Raw genomic sequence first — 21,361 nt, forward strand, 5'->3', positions numbered from 1 at the left:
TTGCACACCTGACAAAACAGGGATGTTAAAAAAGGCAATAAAATCTGTCTCTGGTAAAATAAACTTCTTAGCTACACTCCGTAAGCAGATAGAACAACTGCTGTGTTTTCTCTCTTTCACAAGTGAAAACTACAATGATGCTATTTGTAACTTTTAATATGGGTATGTCTCCCAAATTTCTCAACCAAAAAAATTCCTTAAACTTTATTAACATTAACATTTTCTCCCAGCCGTTTGCATTGGATACCTGTAACGAAGTGGTTGGTTTAGGGAATCAAATTTGGAAAACACAGAAAATGTTGAGGCCTAAGTATGGCTTTAAAAAAAATCAGAATTATTACCCTCGATTTCCTTGCAGATATTGTTGTTTCAGAGGGGATGAAATTAATAAGGAGGGTGTCACGAGAGTTTCTAAAAATCTTCGAGCCATGATATCTACATGAATACTCTGCTTTCATGTGGTGGCACACACATATCAAAGTGAATTTTAAAAAGCCTGAATCGAAAAATATGAATTTGCGATAATATTAACTATTGATCAACTAAGGAATTCCATTCGGTCTCCAGTTTTCTCTTGCACGGAAGTAAACATATGTCTCTAGAGAAATATAGGCACGGTAGTACAAAAGCCCGGATGCAGGAAAAACTCTAAAATGCAAACTTGGCAAGAGGAACATGTTATCTGCTTTTGGTAGTAAACCTAAAAAGAGGGTACTAAGGCATCAACGATATAGAAAGTCAAAGCATGTTACTCTGCACTGCTCCAACTGCTCTAAAGAGAAGCACAATCATAAACTTTCCCTTCAGCTGGCCCCCGAGAATCAAGAGTTGTATGTCAGAATATTGAGGTACAAAATATCTGCAACAATATTGACTACCACTATATCATCAAGGTAAGTACATATAGGTAAGTGGTATTTACTATTCTCAAGCCCACATCTACCAACTTGACGATGGATCACGGTAGTAGATGTGGAGTCGAGAATAGCATTTCTACCCTCACCCTGACAATGTATAAATAGTGGTATTCAATATTCTGCAGTCAATACTGTTGCAGGTCCATATAAAAACTCTGGGGGTCATTCTGATGGCGGTCGAACAGTAATCCCTACAATAATGGTGGTGCCACCGCTGTAGGGATTACAATGTCCCTTTCCGCCAGCCCTTTCATGGTGGTTCGCTGCCATGAAAAGGCAGGCGGAAAGTGACTTTGGGGGCCTGTGAGGGTTCCCCTCCCGCAACTCCGGAATCACCCGACATTTCCAACATGGCAGTTGCTATGTGGCAAACAGGAAACCGAGTAGGCAGTTTAGCGGTCCAACCGGAAACCGACGGAACTCCACCAATCTTAGAGCAGCCAGGTGGGGCCATGGAGGAGAAGAGGACGCTACGTATCGCACCTGAGAAAGGCGAGGAGAAGAGTGAAGCTGACGAGAGAGAAGTGACCAGAGAATCATTTCCTGCCAGCGAGGAGGAGCAGCAGAGAGACGACCGCTCTAGGAGCAACGCGCCCGAGTCCAGCACTCCAACAGGAGAAGGGGAGGCTGTGACTTCCGCCCCCATGACCCAGGAGGGTAGTGGATGCAGGCAAGTGCCGCAAACAGTGTTCTTTTCTTTTAGGGATTGGTGGGCGGGGTTTAAGGGCCACACCACCCCAAAGCACTAAATTCTACTGGCACCTAGGCACAGGACATTAGGGAGGACAGGTGATGGGAGCACTCTTCCCTGACATCCGCACCAGTCCAAAATTGAGATCTGAATGTGTCCTTTCTTTTTTTTATTCCTGTATGTTCCATTGCCGGCATACCCCTTCCCCCCTCCTCCTTCAAGAGGAAAAGAAGCAAGGCTGAGGCAAAGCCAACAAGAGAAGAAGAGAGCAACCACCGGTGGATGTGATGTGAACTTTATTTTCCTGTTTACCTTTATTTTCCCCCGTTTCATGACTTTATTTTTGACACCCCAAGTTTGAGACCAGGTGATTGTACCCAAGACTCATTGGGATAAGCGAATCTGACTGAATAAAAAAACTGAACACCCTCTATACATGTCTCCAGAGCACTTTGACTGCTAACAGGAGGGGACAGGAGAGCCACTAGCTCACAGTGGTGTCAGAAGCGGGATATTCGGTGTCTAGTGGTTATGACACGGCCCCTCACAATGGAGGCAATGAAGACCCAACAAGCAGAGGGTCAACACCACCTACAGTTGGGGTTTGAGGAACAGACCAAAATGGCCCAGCGAGAACGTGAAGTGTTACAAACTACGCTGAAAGACCATGCCTCCCTTATTTCAGCGAACCATCAGGTCCAGGACACAGCCATCCTGCGACTTACAGATGCCATAACAAACACCCGAGTGCACCCCAATGTCCCCAGTACTGTCCTACAGAAATACCAGGAGGTAGACGACCCCGATTTCTTCTTCGTGAATTCTGAGAGGGTTGCCTCCACGGCTGGCTGGCCCCCAGAGAGATGCGGACAATATATAGCCCCCTTGTTGTCCATGGAACTCCAAGCCGCCTTTCAGGCTGCCAACCCTATGGGGACTACCCCTTATGCTGAAAGAAAGAGGGCCATATTAGAGAGGTTAGGGTGCAACCAAGAATACTACTGGGCCCGCTTCCGAAAGGAGAAATGGTTGGCTGGGGATAATCCCCGGGCCCTCTACTACAGGATAAGGGATTTGGGGAATCATTGGCTGCAACCCTCTACTGCATCCATGGATGAGGTGACCGAGAAGATCTATCTAGAGCAATACTTGAAGGCTCTCCCCCTCCATACCAGGACATGGGTCAAACAACATCCCCATCTTACTGTTACAGTAGCCGTCGACTTGGCATGTGATTATCACAGGTCCCCCGACTTTAGGGCACAGCCACAACGTTTCCCCACAAGCCTTCTGCGACCCCCGACCAAGACAAACACAGACAGTCGTCCACTCCATCTCCCGATATGACATGTGTCCAGACCCACATTAGGAACTCAACCGTTACAGGGACCCCAGTGTTTCCACTGTGCAGAATGGGGACACATAGCCCGTCAGTGTACCAGAGGTGGCTAGATCCTGCGCTGCTTGTGTCAGATGTCAATTGGTGAATAACCCCTTCCTTCACCGGCCCCCCTCCAACCACTACCAATAATCGATACACCATTCCAACGGGTAGACATGGACATTGTAGGACCTCTACTCCCATCCACGTGTGGACATCATTACATATTGGTTCTGGTGGACTACGTCACCAGGTACCCGGAGGCAATACTACTAACTAGTACAACTACTACAGCCGTAGCCCAGCCCATGGTCTACTTTTTTCCCGCGTGGGGTTTTCCCGGGAGCTTCTAACGGATCAGGGTACTCCATTCATGTCCCGGCTTATGAAACAAATATGTCATCTGTTTGGCATTAAGCATATACGGACGGCTGTGTACCACCCACAAACGGACGGCTTGGTTGAGAGATATAACAAGAGGATCAAGACCATGTTAAGGAAAACCATAGAAAAAGCGGGAAGGGACTGGGACCGACAGTTGCCCTTGGTATTATTCGCTATACGGACACACGGGCAGAAGTCTACAGGGATTTCCCCATACCAGTTGTTATTCAGGAGACAACCCTGTACATTTCTCGCCATGGCAGTGGAGCAATGGGTCGAGGAAGAGGATGAGAGCAAACCATTACTACAGTACAGTACAACACTAAGGGACACTTTAGAGTCTCTTTGAGAAAAGGTCCATGCGTATATGGACAAGTCCCAGATGCAACAAAAGCGTTGGTACGATAAGAACACAAAGGTAAGGGAATTCAAGGTAGAGGACCTCGTCCTGATATTGCTACCCACTACCGAAAAAAATTCTTTGCCACCTGGCAGGGGACCTACAGGGTTCTGGACAAGGTAACCCCAGTGTCATACCGGGTAGTCATACCACACAAAACCCGAACGGGATAAACATACCATGTCAACCTTTTGAAAGCTTGGGAGGGCCCCTTCCCAACAACACTGTTCAAAAACGTCCCAGTACACCACATCACCCTTGACAGGCCCCTGGAAATCCCTTCAGTTACCCCTGCTCCAGAACACTACGAGTCCGTACAGGTAGGACAACAATTGACAGAAAAGCAGAGGCACCAACTATTGTACCTATGCTCCTCATTTTCTGATGTTTTATCAGGGATATCAGTACGTACAACCCTGGTCGAACATCACATAGACAAAGCAGGAGCAAGGCCCATAAGGTTGAGACCCTACCGCATACCCGCTGGCCGGAGACAGGCTGTGGACCAGGAAATACAAGCAATGTTGGAAGCGGATATAATATAATCCTCCCACAGCTGTCCTGGTCCCCAAACCCGATGGAAGCATCAGATTTTGTATAGACTTCCAACAATTAAACTCTATCTCAAAGTTCGATGCATACCTGATGCCCCGGGTGGATGAGCTCATAGACCGTTTAGGAGACGCCAGGGTGATGTCCATGACTGACCTCACTAAGGGGTACTGGCAGATTCCGATGTCCCCAGACTCCTGAGAAAAAACAGCCTTCTCTACTCCCACTGGTTTATTCCACTTCAAGGTCCTTCCCTTTGGCCTACATGGTGCCCCGGCGACATTTCAGAGAAGAATGGATGTCCTGTTACATACACACAAAACGTACGCATGAAAATTATTTGGACGACATAGTCATCTACAGTCCTGATTGGGAGACACACCTCATCCACTTAGAAAACGTTCTGCAAACACTTAAGAACGCCAGTCTTAACATCAACCCCAAGAAAACGACCTTTGGTACAGACCACATCAGATACTTCGGATATGACATTTAGGCAGGAAAAATCAGACCACAGGTGGACAAACTAGAAGCGATAACCAACATCCCACGCCCCACCACCAAGAAAGAAGTCCGCTCCTTCCTAGGGCTGATAGGGTACGACCACCGGTTCATTCACCATTTCTCAGCTTTAGCCAGTCCCCTCACTGACCTACTCAAAAAAGCTATGTAAGGGAAACCCCTCCACGGGTCACCTTCAGAAGAACAAAACTTTACCCAACTTAAGGTGGCCATATGTAACGCACCTGTTCTTGCATGCCCCAACTATCAGAAGACCTTTGTCCTCCAAACCGATGCCTTTGGCAGGGGCCTTGGCGCGGTTCTCTGCCAGCCTGATGAGGAAGGCAATCTTCACCCTATCTTGTTTTTAAGCCGCAAACTGTTTCCTAGGGAGACACGGTATGCCACCATAGAGCAAGAATATTTTGCTATCAAATGGACCATTGAGGCCCTCCAATACTACCTTCTAGGACGACAGTTTCTTCTGTTGACTGATCATGCCCCTTGACTTGGCTGTCCCAAAACAAAGACTCCAACCCTGAAGTACTCCGTTGGTTGGTTCCTTGCTTTGCAGCCCTTCTCCTTTCGCACCGTGCATGTTCCCGGAAAGGTGCAGATAAACGTGGACTTCCTTTCCCGCTGTCCGGTGTCTGTATGGCCCCCACGTCCATTCCTGGAAGGGAGGCAGTGTGAGGGTTCCCCTCCCGCAACTCCGGAATCACCTGACTTTTCCAACATGGCGGTAGGCATGTGGCAAACAGGAAACAGAGTAGGCAGTGTAGTGGTCCAACCGGAAACCGAAGACCTCCACCAATCGGAGAGCAGCCAGGCGGGGCCATGGAGGACAAGAGGACGCAGCACATTGCACCCGAGGAAGGCGAGGAGAAGAGTGAAGCTGACGAGAGGGTGGTGACGGGAGAATCGTTTCCAGCCAGCGAGGAGGAGCAGCAGACAGACGACCTCTCTAGGAGCAACGCGCCCGAGTCCAGCACTCCAACAGGTGAAGGGGAGGCTGTGACTTCCGCTCCCACGGCCCAGGAGTGTCGTGGGTCCAGGCAAGTGCCCCAAACAGGGTTCTTTTCTATTAGGGGTTGGTGGGCGGGGTTTAAGGGCCACACCAACCAAAAGCACTAAATTCTCCTAGCACCTCGACACAGCACGTTAGGGAGCACAGGTGACGGGAGCACTCTTCCCTGATATCCGCACTAGTCCAAAATTGAGATCTGATTGTGTCCTTTCTTTTTTTTATTCCCATATGTTCCATTGCCGGCACACCCCTTCCCCCCTCCTCCTTCAAGAGGAAAAGAAGCAAGGCTGAGGCAAAGCCAACAAGAGAAGAAGAGAGTAACCACCCTCTATACAAGTCTCCAGAGTGTTTTGACTGCTAACGGGAGGGGGCAGGACAGCCAAGGAAGCCACTAGCTCACAGGGCCCTAGCGGGGCCCTCTCCCCCATGTCCCTCCACTATGGGTCCTGGGGGGCACCTGTGGTGCCCCCCCTAAACATCGCTGCACAATATTGCAGGCACCACATGGTGCCTGCTACACGGGGCAGGGATGTTTTTAAAGTGTACATTTTCTATTGCAATAGCACAAGCCACAATAGAAAATATACACCTTGCGACCCCCTCGAAGGCGGTCGCATTGCAATAAGGGCAGCGGGACCATTGACTCCTTGTCAGGCAGTCCCACTTCCGCTATGGCATCGTGATGAGGCCCTCAGTATTGTAGTAGAACAGCCATATAAGCTCACTCATTACCTAAGACTCAATTGCAACTCTTACCCATTAACAGTTAAATACGATTATATATTTTACTCAATAGAAATTTTACAATCACGACCTAGCGAGGTAATCTATGGGTCAAATGTTGACATAGTGATGTTTTGTTCATGGAGTGTTGCCTTGGTGGTGATGCGAGGCTTGATGATAGAAGATTTGCTGCCGGCGCATCACGTAACACTGAATGCTTAGATGCTGTTGTAGGTTCTACTTCCAGAATGGAAGGAGATGTAATTATTGGTTCTTTTGAAATTTCAGGACCTAATCTTAAGACGTAACAGTGTTGCCTTGGTAAGGGAGAGGCACCTGAAACATAGTGATTTTGCAGAAGTAGTTCCCCTCAGTAAGGACAGCAGGAGGCATATATGATGAGTTGAATATAGCTTTATTAAGACACGAAGTTGTGGAGACCCCATCCAGTCAAAGGACCGGCTTAACTGCCATACAAGCAGTTCCAAATCATTGCTTGGCAACTTACTCCACATTCCAAAGCATGTAGAATGTGGGCAACACAAAGGTTCAGGACACCACACTTCCTCCCCCCTTTACTACCCAAAATGAAATTACAAACTTATCCAAACAATAACTGAATGAAAATGAGGATAAAGAAGGAAGTAAACAAAACAGTATGGTTAATGTGCAGAATAAAATAGTGCATGACAGATGTTCTAAGGAACATAATCTTGCAAGTAGTGAGGAATGCGCTTCAAGCGACAAGGTCTACCACCTCTTTCATTAACAATGGGCTCCTCCGGAACTGCACGAGTCGCAGCATCTACAGTGGAGGCAAAAAGAGCAGTTGATCCAACAGGACATTTCACCACTCTACCCAAATGTCACTTGTCTTTATCGCATTCTTGAAGACTTTAATTACTTTAAAGGGCCCACTGAATTTGGAAGTACCTCCACCTTTCCTGGGAGACTTAATCTTGACCCAGTCACCCACTTTGACAATAGTATCCTTCACCCCCTTCCTTTCATCGTACCAAACCTTCCTTTTATTCATCACCTCTCTTTCTCTTTTTTTCCAGCCTTCAGTCTTTCCTACCTCACTATCCACCAGCAATCTCTTTGAGGTGACCCACGATGGGGCAAATTCTGTATTGGGAACCCTTCCCTTGAACAGACAAAAGGGAGCCACTCCAGTGGAGGAATGGGAAGTGAACCGATACTCTTGCACCTTCTTTTTTTACAGCCAATTCCCAACTTTCACCGCAAGCAACTGCTTGTTGCATGGTCTCCTTGAGCACTTTAATAAATCTCTCTACTACACCATTGCATTCTGGGTGATAAAGAGCAGCCCTCTCGTGTCTAATTCCCTTAGAACTCAGAAACTCTTCCATGACCCTAGATGTGAATTGGACTCCGTTATCTGACAAAAGCATAAGAGGAAAGCCTTCACGTTCAGAAAGTTCTTCTAGGAATTCAATCATCACAGAATACTCTACTGAATTAACAATTTTGATGTCAGGCCACCGAGAAAACATGTCAATGCAAACAATGACACAACAATCTTGAGTCCTAAGCTGCACAGGACCCAAAATATCAATAGAAATGTCCGTCCAGGGACCAGAGGCTTATTCCCTAATCACCACGGGCTGGGTTCTGCATTTCAGAACCTTGTCTGAACAAGCACACTCTGCGCACTCCCTCATCAATATCTCCACATACACATCCATGCCTGGCCACTAGTAGGCCTCTCTGATCCTTTCCTTAGTTTTTACAATTCCCATGTGTGAAAGATGAGCACTTTCAATCAACTTGTCTCTCAACGTAAGTGGCGGAATGAGTTTGCTGCCACTCATGAGAGAGTGTCTACAACAGCAAGATCCTTCCTAACATTCCAAAACCCCTTGAGCTCCTCCTCACAGTCCTTCTTCTCACACCATCCACCATTGACAAAAGAGATGACTCTCTGTAAGACAGCATCACACACCAAACTCTCTCTCCATACACTCTCAGAAATAAGATCCTCACTGATTAGACATACATTGATTTCTTCTTCAAATTCTTCACCACCAAACCGCTCAACGTCATCTGTCAAATCACCATCTTCACTGCCAAGCCTCGAAAGACAGTCTGCCAAGACATTGTTAGAATCAGGTAAATAAGAAATATCGAAATCAAATTCTTGTAAGGCCACCACCCACTTTCTTATGCGATGGGAAACAAAGTCTATTCCTTTTTTTGAGAAAACATCCTTAAGAGGTTTGTGGTCAGTAAATATCTTACATTTCTTTCCCCACAAGAACTTCCTGAGCTTACGCACTGCCCAGAACACACCAAGAGCCTCCTTATCTATTACTGAATAACTACATTCCGCATCCCTCAACGGCCTAGAAATAAACAAAATGGTTTTCTCCTCTCCATCAACCTTCTGCAACAGAACAGCAGCCAAGCCAGTTGCACTCACATCAGTCATAATGGAAGAGACTTTCGTGGGGTCAAAACTACCTACTATTGAGGTGTCCCTTGATGCAAAGAAATTCCTCCTCACAAGTTTTCGACCAAACAAACTCACTCCACTTTTTCAACAGTGATCTTAAACACAAAGTTTTCCCAGCAAAATACAGAACAAATTTGTGATAGAACTCTGCCATACCAAGAAATTTGACTAGCTGCTCCTTATTTGAGGGAGCTCAAAGACGGTTGATAGAACTTAACAAGGAAGCTTTTGGCTTAATGCTCGCAAAAGACAGAGAATGTCCAAGATACTCTATCTCGTTCACATCAAATTTGCATTTGTCCGCTCTAAGAGTGAGACCTGCAACATGAAACTTTTTTAAAACAGCTTTGTGTCATGTTGTTCTACATCCACACCAAAGATGAGCACGTCATCTTGGTACACCTTGACACCATGAAGGCCCCTAAGAATGACCTCCATAGCTCTTTGAAAAACTGAAGCGGCCAAAATGAGGCCAAAGGGCATTCTCAGAAAACTAAACGTGCCAAAGGGTGTGACAAAGGCTGTCAGGTATTGGGAAGCAGGGTGAAGCTTGACCTGGTGGTAAGCAGAGGTAAGGTCTAAAGAAGAGAAATGTTTTGCCCCTTCAGGTGAACATAACATCTCAGTTATATTAGGCAAAGGGTAGTGGTCAACAATGACAGCTCTATTGAGTTCTCTTAAATCCACACAGAGCCAGGCCTCACCATTGGCCTTGTGAGCCCCTTGGCTAAGAGTTTGTCCAATTCTTTTTTCATGCTCTCTCTAACCAATAGGGGAACATTCCTGACTTTGGCAATCTTAGGAATGACATCAGACTTGATCATTATGTGATGCATGTAGTTTTTTAAGCAACCAAGATCACTTGCAAAAACAGAAGGGAATTCCTTAATCCAATCACGATTGGAGTTGTTCACCACCCTCACTGGAGGTAATTCTTTCAAACAAATAGAGGGACATTCATTGGGATCAAGAAACACATGCAAGTCTCTCTGATGAAACCAACTTATAAGCGAATCACCCTTCATCGTGACATAGACTTTGCCAGGAATAGCCCTTCCCTTGAAATCAATCGTTCCCCAAAAATAGCCATATCCTTTTGGCCTAATGTCTGGTCTTAAAAGAGTAACCTTGCCCAAAAGATTGCATTTATAAAAGTTCTTGGGAACCGGTGTGATTTTGGCTCCAGAATCAAACAGCATTTTGACAGGAGCATTGTTGACCAAAATAAGTTCATGTGGACCATCGCTAGCATCACCTGTAACTTGGAGGATTTCAACTTCCTCCAGATCTTCGTCATAAACATCAACCTCACTGACTTTTTGATGTTCTTTGTTTGAACGGCAGCATTTAGAGACATGCCCCTTTTTTCCACTGGTTTTACAAACAGCTTTCCATCCTGGACATCCTTTAAAATTTGCCATGTGACCAGGGTTACCACATCTGAAGAATTTCCCTTGACAATCTTTTGGAATGAGTACCTTTTGAGTGGGAAAGGATTTGGGTTTGGTAGACCTGTCTACAACTTTAACTTCAGTGTTTTCCTTCTTGTCATTTGATGAGTCTTTACGTATTACATCAATACAAGCCTTGGAATGCTCGTGAGTTTTGGCTATGGAGAGAACCTCTTGAAGAGAAGGAGAATCCTTTTGCCACGAGGCATCGCTTGCCTTATCTAGTGTACATCCGAGCATGAATTGGTCTCTTAAACGCTCTTCCAGAGTAGAGAAGTATCACAAACACGAGCATAATGTGAAAATACTTTTTTCCATTTAAGCCATGAAAGTGGAGGATCACCAGGAGTGGTTAGAAGAAGGGTGTTTTGGATGATGATAAGCTGTGTGTGTCAGCGTGTAAGAAAACTCCAGGTGACACACAACTAGTATAAGTATCTAGAAGACTGGCCAAACGCTGTGTGCATCAGTGATTAATAAGTCGGATGTGCTCAAATAGAAAATGCAACTGTAAAAGCAAATGTATATGTAAAAGCTGTGCGCACCAGCGGTTAATTAATCACCTGTGCGCAATATGCAAACATTTCAGAACACAAACGAAAAGCTGTGCGCATCAGAGGTGGATAAATCAGCTGGGCGCATCAGCGATTAAATAAATCAGAACACTTGTGGAAGGCTGTGCGCATCAGCAGTTAAAGAATCATCTGTACACGAGTATTAAATAAATCAGGAAAGGCTGTGCGCATCAGCGATGAAAAAATCAGCTGCATGCAAGTATTAAACAAACCAGAATAAGGCTGTGGGCATCAGCAATTAACAAATCATCTGTGCGCAAGAATCAGTTGTACAAAAGTATTAAATAAATTAGGAAAGGCTGTGCGCATCAGCGATGAATGAATCCGCTGCACGCAAGTATTAAACAAACCAGAAAAAGGCTGTGCGCATCAGCGATTAACAAGAAAACAGCTGCACACGTAATGGGGAAAGCTGGTCCAGGTTTCTAGGTAACCACAGCTAACAACCGAAGATGCCTCTTCAAAATGGCTGCACGCTACATGAAGGCATGCCGTGGAGGGAACGTCAAGTCGCGAGCGCTCTAAGCAGACCAGGAAGAGAAGTCTTGAGTGCTTCTCCTCGTATTTAGATCCGTAGCATGGAAGAGCACGCAGACAGTGAGTCCCCGCGCCAGCCCACGCACCGAGGTGATCGTTGGAAGGCCTCGCGCGTGACCCTTTAGGGACCCTCACACACTCAAAAACTGGATCCTTTGGTACCCAGGAGCCCCAGAACTTCAATGGAAAATGGGGCCAAGGGGACACAGGGAAGAAATTCGAAGTCCCAAACCAACCACGGTTCCTCCTTACTTGAAAAGACGCCTTGAAGCTTGCTTCGTGGGGGTGAGTAAGAAGAAGCTTAAACTCACCGTGCGTCGCTTGTTCTCTTGTTTTCTTGAGGAAGTGGAAGGTTATAAGAAAATGATAACTGTTGGGGTCTCTGTCTCGGTGTTGAAAGTCGTGTCAGCTCAGTAGTAGAGGGCTTGAGGTAGGTAGGTCATCGCCAAAATGTAGAAGTAGTTCCCCTCAGTAAGGACGGGAGGACGCATATATGATGAGTTGAATATAGCTTTATTTAGACACGAAGTTGTAGAGACCTCATCCAGGCAAAGGACCAGCTTAACTGCCACTCAAGCAGTTCCAAATCAATGCTTGGCTACCTACTCCACATTCCAAAGCATGTAGAATGTGGGCAACATGAAGGTTCAGGACACCACAGATTTGTTATTACCATGTCATTTGAGAAGCAACCCTTAAACTCTGATTTGCACCCAGTGTGGCTGTGTAGTTGGGTTGTGGTTCTATTAATTTTTCTTGACTTGTGGTAATATTGTTACGGTGTTGGCTCCACTGTTGCCACATCATTTAATGAAGGGTGCTTAAGGTCTAGTTTAGGTAGTGCACCCGGTGTGGTTGACAGGATAGTTTTCGTTGTGCTTTATTTTTCCATTCCTGAGCTTGTGAGGTCTTGTGCTCCAATGGTGTTTTGTGGAAAAAAGAAGACACCTAAGTCTTGCAAACGCGGTCACAATTTACAACTTGACTTTATGCAACTAGTAACTTATCTTACAACCCAACCTTGATACTAATATGTCGTTTTGCAAAATAAGAAATTGTATTGAGTGGCTGCCTGCACTGCCTTATGAATAGTCATTATTAAGGTTGCAATTTGTGACTCCCTACCTTTTTGCAGATACTTTACCACCCCATCATGGGAGTCAGTAACTTATCAATGGTTTTTGACGGGAATTCCATCACACATCATTTATATATAGGGTACCGAATAACTATTTGGAAGGGATGCCCACAATATGCTCCTTCAAAATAGCGATTTGTAAATAATCTCTAAACTCCTTTTAAGGGTCTGTAAATGTTTACCGACTTGAAAAGTGGGGGTAGTGTCCCGCGAAAATATTTTATGGTCACAAATCGCAGGGATTGTGAAGGTTTCATACATATGGCTCATAGTCGCTTAGTCTAAATCCATAAGGACCACCAATAATGCAACTTTAACAGATACAAAAACTGTGAATCCTGACTGAGACAATCAATCCCTCACACCACATATTAAACCAATAATTAAGAAAGTTGTCCTTCCCACATGCTTGGTATTTTGCATTATCCACTTCTTGATTTCTCCTGAATAAATAGCCAGCCATGCTAGGAACATCCAGTTCGTTCTCAGTGGCGGCTCCCCCATTGGGGTGTGGGGGCATTGCCCCACTGCTTTCTCGCAGTGCGAGAAGGAAGAAACATAAATGGTAATAACTACCATTTTATGTTTCTGCTTCTCGCACTGCGAGAAAGCAGAAGTGCCTGGTTGGGGGTGGGCGGTCCTCTTCGAGGCGGGGGGAGTGGCTTGCCCACTGTTGTGGTACTGACTGTTTGGGCGGCCCTGGGGCCGACCAAACAGTCAGTATGCACAACAGTGGGCAAGCCGCTCCCCCCTGCCCTCGAGCAGGAACGCCCACTCTCTCTTTTTCTCCTGTGTAGAGAAAATGGCCTGGCTGGGGCGCTCTCCGATGCGCCTCACCAACCACAACGCTGCCATTGTGATTGGCGGAGGGGAGGGAGGGAGGCTGCCTTTCCTGATGATGAAGCATGAATTGGAAAAGGCAGGACGTCGGGAGTCGGACCCATCCAGAAGTTGAGGTGGCAGCCGCGCAGGACGGTAAGTTAAGTTTTATGTTTTAATTAAACAAACCCCTCCCGCCTCCCCCCATTCCCCCCGCCACGACCCCATTTCCACCTCCTCCCCCCACCCACCCGTCATGCCGGCCGCGACTGGTCAAAGTATTTGTCGTGCGCCTCACCAACGAATTCCTGTCTGTTGCATGCCATGTGCGTACGAGATTTTTGGGAACTAAAATGCGCTGCTGTGTTCTTTTTTGCAGGTTATTTTGAGTTGGTATGTCATTAAAAAAAAGTACAATGGAGCGAGGAATAGACTCTCTGTAATTGTAGCCGAGAGTTTCTTTACGTACCATAGGTTTATAGAACTGCTGAGTTGGGCCTGTCACTTTCGCCTTTTACTCTAAACACGGAGCCTGGGGTGGTCATTAATTCACGCCTTCGGCACCTCCAGACAACAGAGCTGCTATGTTTGACGTGATCATCTGGAAGAGAGCGGCGTCCACGCACTCTGCAGACACGTGAAACGTCTCTTTTGCCGCCACATTGGGTAGCTCTGCACCAAAAATAAACAATATTCAGAAGCAGTGTGCATGTAATACTGGCTGCTGTTCACACCTGCAAAGGAAAGCTGCTTCAGAGAATTTGAAATACGTGCATATTTGCTTTAAAAAAGCAGCGCAAAATGACTATTAAAAGTACCAACGAGAAGCGTTAGGTAAGGCCTTATTCCAGGATTCCTGTTCCATCATCAAATGTGTGGAACCTTACACCAACTACTTTCCCACTCTCACACTCACCGATAGGAACGCTGTTGTTCTGGAACCGTTTTCCAGTGTTGTGTCACTGAAGTCATAGGAACGGTGAAAAAGCATCTCACAAACAGCAAGGACAGCAGTTGCATTCAGTGGGTGTAGTTAGTATGGAGCTTATGCTGGATTTTGGAGCAGACTGTTGAAAATATATTACTAAAGCATCATGCGGCAGCACACCGTCCTTTACAGGAGGCGCATTTTCCGTTGAGGTGGCCACCGGATTTGCGCAGGCGCAGGTGTGCTGATGGGACTATGCAACACACAAATGATAAAGTCTGGAAATGGGGATTCTGTGAATATTTAATCTGTGCATCATAAAGTAAAACGCCTTTATTTGTTTTGATCCAATTGGAGTCTCTGCTTCCTTCGTGTTTCAGAATTATGGAGATGTGCTTACATGTGTGCTTTCCTAACTGCTTGTGCATTCTGGGATGTTTGTACAGTTCATTTGCAGCAGGATTTTCAATTCTGATTTTGTGACAAAAAAATAGCATCTTACAACCTTTCCTTTTTTGTACCCAGCAAAATCGTCATAGTTCACTTTACACAATTCTCTCACTGCAATCAGAGAAAGAAAATTAAATACCAATCTCCCTTTTAAAACAATAGGCAGCAATTTGTCAAAAGACTGAGTCTGACATTTGACCTCTTTGAAGACACAGAAAATGTGAAAGGATAAAAAAATTTGAAGGCATCTTTATTGCTCCTTCATCTTCTAAACTCCAGCATTGTTATTTTGGGCATGGTGCAGCACCCCTGCAACCTTACTTCCAGCGAGCGCCTCTGCCAAAGCACAAAGATTCAATAGAGTAGGCATAAACATACACTAAATGGTATATTTTGCACCTACATTCTCAGTGAATTTGGTCACCCACCTATCCATCTCCATTCTTCCTACCCTTCATCCACCTTTCCTCACTTCATGCACCTATTCATCCTTCTCTACCCCCATTTAATGATCCTTCTTAAACCCATTTATTTCTCAATCCATCCACCCATCTCTCCAACAATCTCTCTTCCTTCGTTCCATCCATCCATCTTTCTCCTGGTCAGAACTCCCGGTCTATCCATCTTTCTCTCCTTCCATCCTTTGCTCCACCCTTCTCTCTCTTTCTTCCTTTTGTGTTGTCCTGTTGCATTTGTTCCCCTAATCCACAGTTTCATCATACCATTATCTTGCAGTGCTATTTATGATGGTCTTCCATCAAAGTCACTGAAGTCATAAACAACATGTGAAAGGTTCTATCTTACACACTTCCCAGAGGCACTCTGCCCACTTACGCTGCTAAAGTGAGGGAAGGAGGGTTCAGCCACCCTACCGAGTTAATGAGCCTCCGCTAGGACCTGTATGGCAACAGGCCTATAAATCAGCATCTGGCATAAAACGCTAGTTATTAAGGGCACCCAATAGCTAATCACCCTTCCTTGTTTACTAAACAGATAACACCTTCATACCAGAGGTTCTCACGTGTTGTAAAGGACAAACCTGTGAAACAATCTCTTAACTAGAGGTGGAAAAAACATAGACCTCAGAGGGTCAGTTACCTCTTCTGACCTGGGCAACACAGCTGAATACCTGTCAAGTAATGAAGGTGCAAGTATCTGCCCCCCTACCCTCTGATCTAGGTCCCTGGCGTTGGGATTGGTGATAAACTAATATTGTTTGAAATGCCGCACTTGATAGGACCTCTTGGTGGTTGCCGACTTTTTGATTTAATTCAGCGTTTGTGTGATTTCTTTGAAGATCTGCCCTACTGTCAAATCTGTTGGTCATTTGTTGCATACTGTGCACCTAGCTCTAAAAACAAGGAAGTAAGCAGAGCATCTGAGTAGCAACCTTTCCTGTGTCCCCTGGCTGGACAGAAAGCCCAATATAGGCTTTAAGTTTTCCAGAATATTTAAAGAACCAGTAAAATGGTTCAGCTGGATGAGGCAGTGGTTGGGAAACTACTGAAAGGAAGATGGACCAAAGGTCCCAGTCTCACTGTCGATAATACTGCAAAGTTGCTCTACCAGTCTTTGCCTATCTGTTCCTCTTAGCTTAAGCCTTCCCATTTGTCTACCTATATAATTATCATATGAAATCTCTTTATTGATGTCATAACTACAACTTCACAATTGCTTTGTTAACTTTCTGGCTTTCTCAAAATTGCTTGGAAATGCACCATTTCCCACTCTTTTTTCAAAACTTTCTCTGGGGGAGAAACCCCCTGCCCCCTCGGAACCCACCATTTGACGGTCGGACTCGCTCGCCACCGGCGACGGGACTCATCACAGCACCACTTTCAAATGTCACCAGCCGCCACTGTTCTTTCTATTGCAACACGCTTTCATACCGTCCCTAAAATGACATTTAATAAGTATACTGGGTGAAAAATGCAGTAACCACATCCATTACCTGTAGATCAAACATCAGTCTCAATTTAAGGCACTATGCTTAGTCATCATCACAGAAAACTTTATTCAATTATTATATGATAATTATAAACGCAGCATAACTATTACACAGTCACAAAAATAAAGACACAATAAAAAACAATCAATCAAACAGGTATAATTTTCCACTTAAATACAGCAGCTCGACGTTAAAACAGACCTGGATATTAGGCAAAGATCACAAAAAGAACAAGGCTGGCTTATGTTGCCATAGACCATAGATATTTAAAGTCGGTTTAAAAAAAAATTGGGTGAACGGGGCATAATACAAAGTGCTCTAGAGATTCATTGCAAATTCATTACATGAGAAGATTAAAACAGAGTCATCCTGACCTAAGGTGAAGCAGGGTAAAAATCTTATAGTCCCTAGTAGGCATCTGGGTAAAAGTGCTCATTCCTAAGGGCTCGGGACCCAGCACAGATAAGAAGTGGCGGCTCCTCCGCTAAGACAGAGGACTGTTGCCCCACTGCGCAAAAAGGAAAAATAAAATGACAATAACATGTTGTTATTGTCATTTTATTTTTCCTATTGCCTGTGTGTGGGGCGGGGCTGGCCAGAGCAGGGGGGAGTGCTGTGCACTCCTTAAGTGCACATGAACTGTCTGACTGGCCCTCTTGGGCTGACCCAACAGTACATGCGCACTTTGCATGTTCCTACCAGGCTGCATTACACAGCTTGGTCAGAAACAAGCACAGGCTCCCCGTTCGAGTCTGGGCGCCGTGGGCGCTCAGATTAATCACAACGCTGCATTGCAGCATTGTGATTGGCTCAGGGGAGCCTGTCTGCCCAGGTGCTTCCTGTTGTCGCTGGCCGGGACAGATGAGGACGAGGAGGGAGGATAGAGCAGAGGTGGCGGCTGGTATGTTAAGGTAAGTCTGTTTTTTTAATAACATTCCTCCTGCCCATCTCACCACCTCACAACCCCGTCCGGTAGCAGCCGCTACTGCAGATAAAGCGATACCAAAGGGGATGATGGATGGAGCGTTAGAGCAAATCAAACACTCACCCCCAGTCAACTGATCTGGGTTTAATCCATCATCATTCTTTAGCTCACCCCACCACCCCAGTTCAGACATGGCCATATGCAAATCAGTCTGGGAAGGCATGGCTTGGCAGTTCGGGCTGGACTGTTCTCATGAGGCACAGAGTCAGACTGATTTGCATATGGCCATGTCTGAACTGGGGTGGCATAGTGGGCTAAAGAACGGTGATGGATCAAACCCAGATCTGTTGACTGGGTGCGAGTGTTTGATTGGTTCTGATGCTCCGTCCATCACCACACCCTTTTGTACCGCTACTGCAGATAAGGCTCAAGACTCAAAGTAGTCTGAGTGATTGCATACTCTCGAAGGCTGGATTTGTAAAGCTCTTCCCGCTCCCTAGAATCCCAAGTGAAACTAAAAAAGAGTTACTTGGTTTTAGAAATGTCAGACTTGGTAAGGGAGGATGGAGATGTGAACATGCTCTACCACCCACAAGGGAAGTAGATGTGTTAGCCCAAATGGAAACCCAAAGGGTGAGCGGGGTTACCCTGATCAAATCTGACACATAAGTCAGTCCTAGCTCCTCGTTGAGAAAAAAGTGTGGGATAGTGGGTGGAAGGCCGAGGAGTCAGAGACAAAAACTGTTATCCTCAGCCTGAATGGAAGCAACCTCTAAGTATCATACCCCCCTGTACCATACATTGGAGTGGGAAGGAATTTATGCTGAGAAACCTCCAGGAGGGTTTGAACAGGTGTGCTGCACACTCTCTGAGTAAAAGCAAACAGGGCTCCCACTGCTCCGTCCATACATTCCCCGCTGGGCCTAAATCTAACTGATCTGTTCACCCCACAGTGCAAAGCCCTAAGAAAGATGACCAAGTCCTTATCAAGCCCAAAATCAGAGAGAATGTCCCAAAGTTTAGAGAGAGGTACTCTATCAAAAGCACTGCTTACATCGATGAAAGAAAGGAACAACGAGCCTCTCTTGGCTACCATAAAGTTGCTGATATTTAAATAAAGATTAAAACACTGCTCAGTCGTACCCAAACCTGCCCTAAATCCATTTTGGGCCGGCGGATTTATTTGGTTTACGTTCAGCCACTGCTCTATCCTTCTAAACGCAATATGCCCAATTACCTTCACCATGGAATCCAGGAGCAAAATTGGTCTATAGCACCATGGATCTTCTCTGGAACCCTTTTTATAAACTGGAACGATCACAGCCCTGCTCCATGATTGAGGGAAGCTACATACGGCCGCACTAATAACGATATTTGTAAGTATCGGAGCCCATAGGTCCACATTTTCTTTAAATAAATCCGTCAGGACACCATCCAGGCCCGGTGCCTTCCTAGATGTGCTAGCAATGATCGCAACCCTCACTTCTGATGTATCAAACTTGATAGACTGGGAGACATAGGAAGAGTGATCCACTGTCTTAGAGACCTCCGAGGCCTTAAAAGAATAGATACCTTCAAAATGGGCAGCCCAATTCTCAGCGGAAATATTGGTTCCCAATCCAGTGTCCAGGGCTTCAGTCGGCTTGGGCCCATTGACAATTTTCCAAAATGCACCAGCATCATTAAGGTGGGTCGCACCTATCAGGCCATCCCAGGCTTCCTGTTTAAGAGCGTATTTCCTGTTTCTAATTGACTCCATTTAGGTGGCGCGGCATGCTGTCACTTTGGCCCTGTTTCTAGGGGCAGCAGTTAATGCATCTCTAAGGTTCTTATTTGCTAACCTGTAGCCTCCGTCAAACCAGCCTGGTTCGGCTTTACCGCATGCCTTTACCTGGCTGAGTAAATCTTTATGTTTAATGAGCCTTGGGTCTTAGCAATTGCTGGGCTTGGTTGGGTATCCCCAAATAAATAATCTAGAATCAAGTCCAAGTTAATTTATCAGTAAGACAAGGAATCGAGAATAATCGATGCCCTGCCACCTGATCCGCAGCCCTTGGTCATGGGAACAAACAGTCAAATGGCTAGAGTCAGCAGAGGGTTCAATATAGTCTGGAAATACTAGGACAGCCTCAATGGGATTGTGGTCACTAAAGGCTTCTGCCACAACTGACATTGACTTAATAGTACTACCTACCAATTGAGGGTGAAACAAATATATAGTCAATGGTGGAACAGGATCCCCTCCCTGAAGAGGTGACGTTTGTAAGATCGATGTCTCCTCAAAGCTCCATCCCATCAAACAGCCCAACCTCCAATAAGAATTTGTAATCAATATATTAAAATTATGTGAAACAAATAAAAGCCTTTTCTTTTAACATTGTACTGCAAAGAACAAGTCCTCCAGGTAATGGGGAGATTTATTAAGTCCCTTTGTATTGTAGAAATTAATGGGACAAAAACTAAAAGAACAGAGAAGAACCACCAATAATATCTGTAAATCAGGGTGTAGAATGTGAACAGAATAAAATCTAGCATTACAATTTGTACGGACCAAAGTTACCAGGCCCCCACTGGCCCTGCCCCTCAGGAATCTGCGAGCAGGAACACTAAAAAACAGAAATCCATCCCAAGTGGGAAAGTCCATGCACCAAGTCCCTTACAGAATATAATCAATGCCAGTAATATATTCAACCCAGTCTTCATCACCTGGGTTCGAGGTTACCCCAGCCACGTTTCAACAGATCAACTTCAATCTTCCTTCGAGATAGCCCCCTCTTGAAGAGCCGATGGAACCATGTCGGAGGTTGGAAGGTCTCTCTCAGGAGTCCCCAGCATTTCTCCACTTGTGTTGTAAGTTCCAAAATTCTCTAGGGGCCCAACAGCAACCAGTAGGTCAACCTCAGCCTTTGGGGTAACCAGACTCTAGAGGGGGACAACCACCTCAGCTGGGCCCAGGAATCAGACCAGATCATTAAGGCCTTGTAGTGGTGAAAACCTGTTGTGTCATGGGATACTCGAAACAAGCCTCTTGGTGCGGGTTGAGGGTATAGGGCATGTGGGAAAATCCTATCATCATTCAGATCCCTATAAAAGAAACTTTAAGGCAAAACATTAACGGCTCATTACTTGACAGTCGATGGTGATGACTCAAAATTTGTTTAGCTTGAAATGGGTATCTGAAATCAATAATAACATAGTCAACAGGAATAGATTTCTACAAAGTCCCAATCCAACCCACACACCTCACCATCAAGATGTTGTGATAGCCTTTCGTGTAAAAGTTAGAGTGGCAGGATAACCAATGGAAAACTTTATTTTTAAGTTGATCAAAAGTCTCAATATGAGGGTTATGCAGGCCAGATACATTTCCCAAACCTCAGCAAAAGGACAGCTCTCTTGTCGTGTAGTTCCTAGTATTCCGTAGGATCTGTGCATTTGTTAAACAACATAAACTTTGGGTGAGGTGCCCATACTGAATCAAGCATCTCTGAAATAATCAGTAGACAGAAGGAGATGAAAGTGATTACAAGCCTCAAAA

The sequence above is a fragment of the Triturus cristatus genome, chromosome 1_2, assembly GCF_964204655.1.
Source record: "Triturus cristatus chromosome 1_2, aTriCri1.1, whole genome shotgun sequence".
NCBI lineage: Eukaryota > Metazoa > Chordata > Amphibia > Caudata > Salamandridae > Triturus > Triturus cristatus.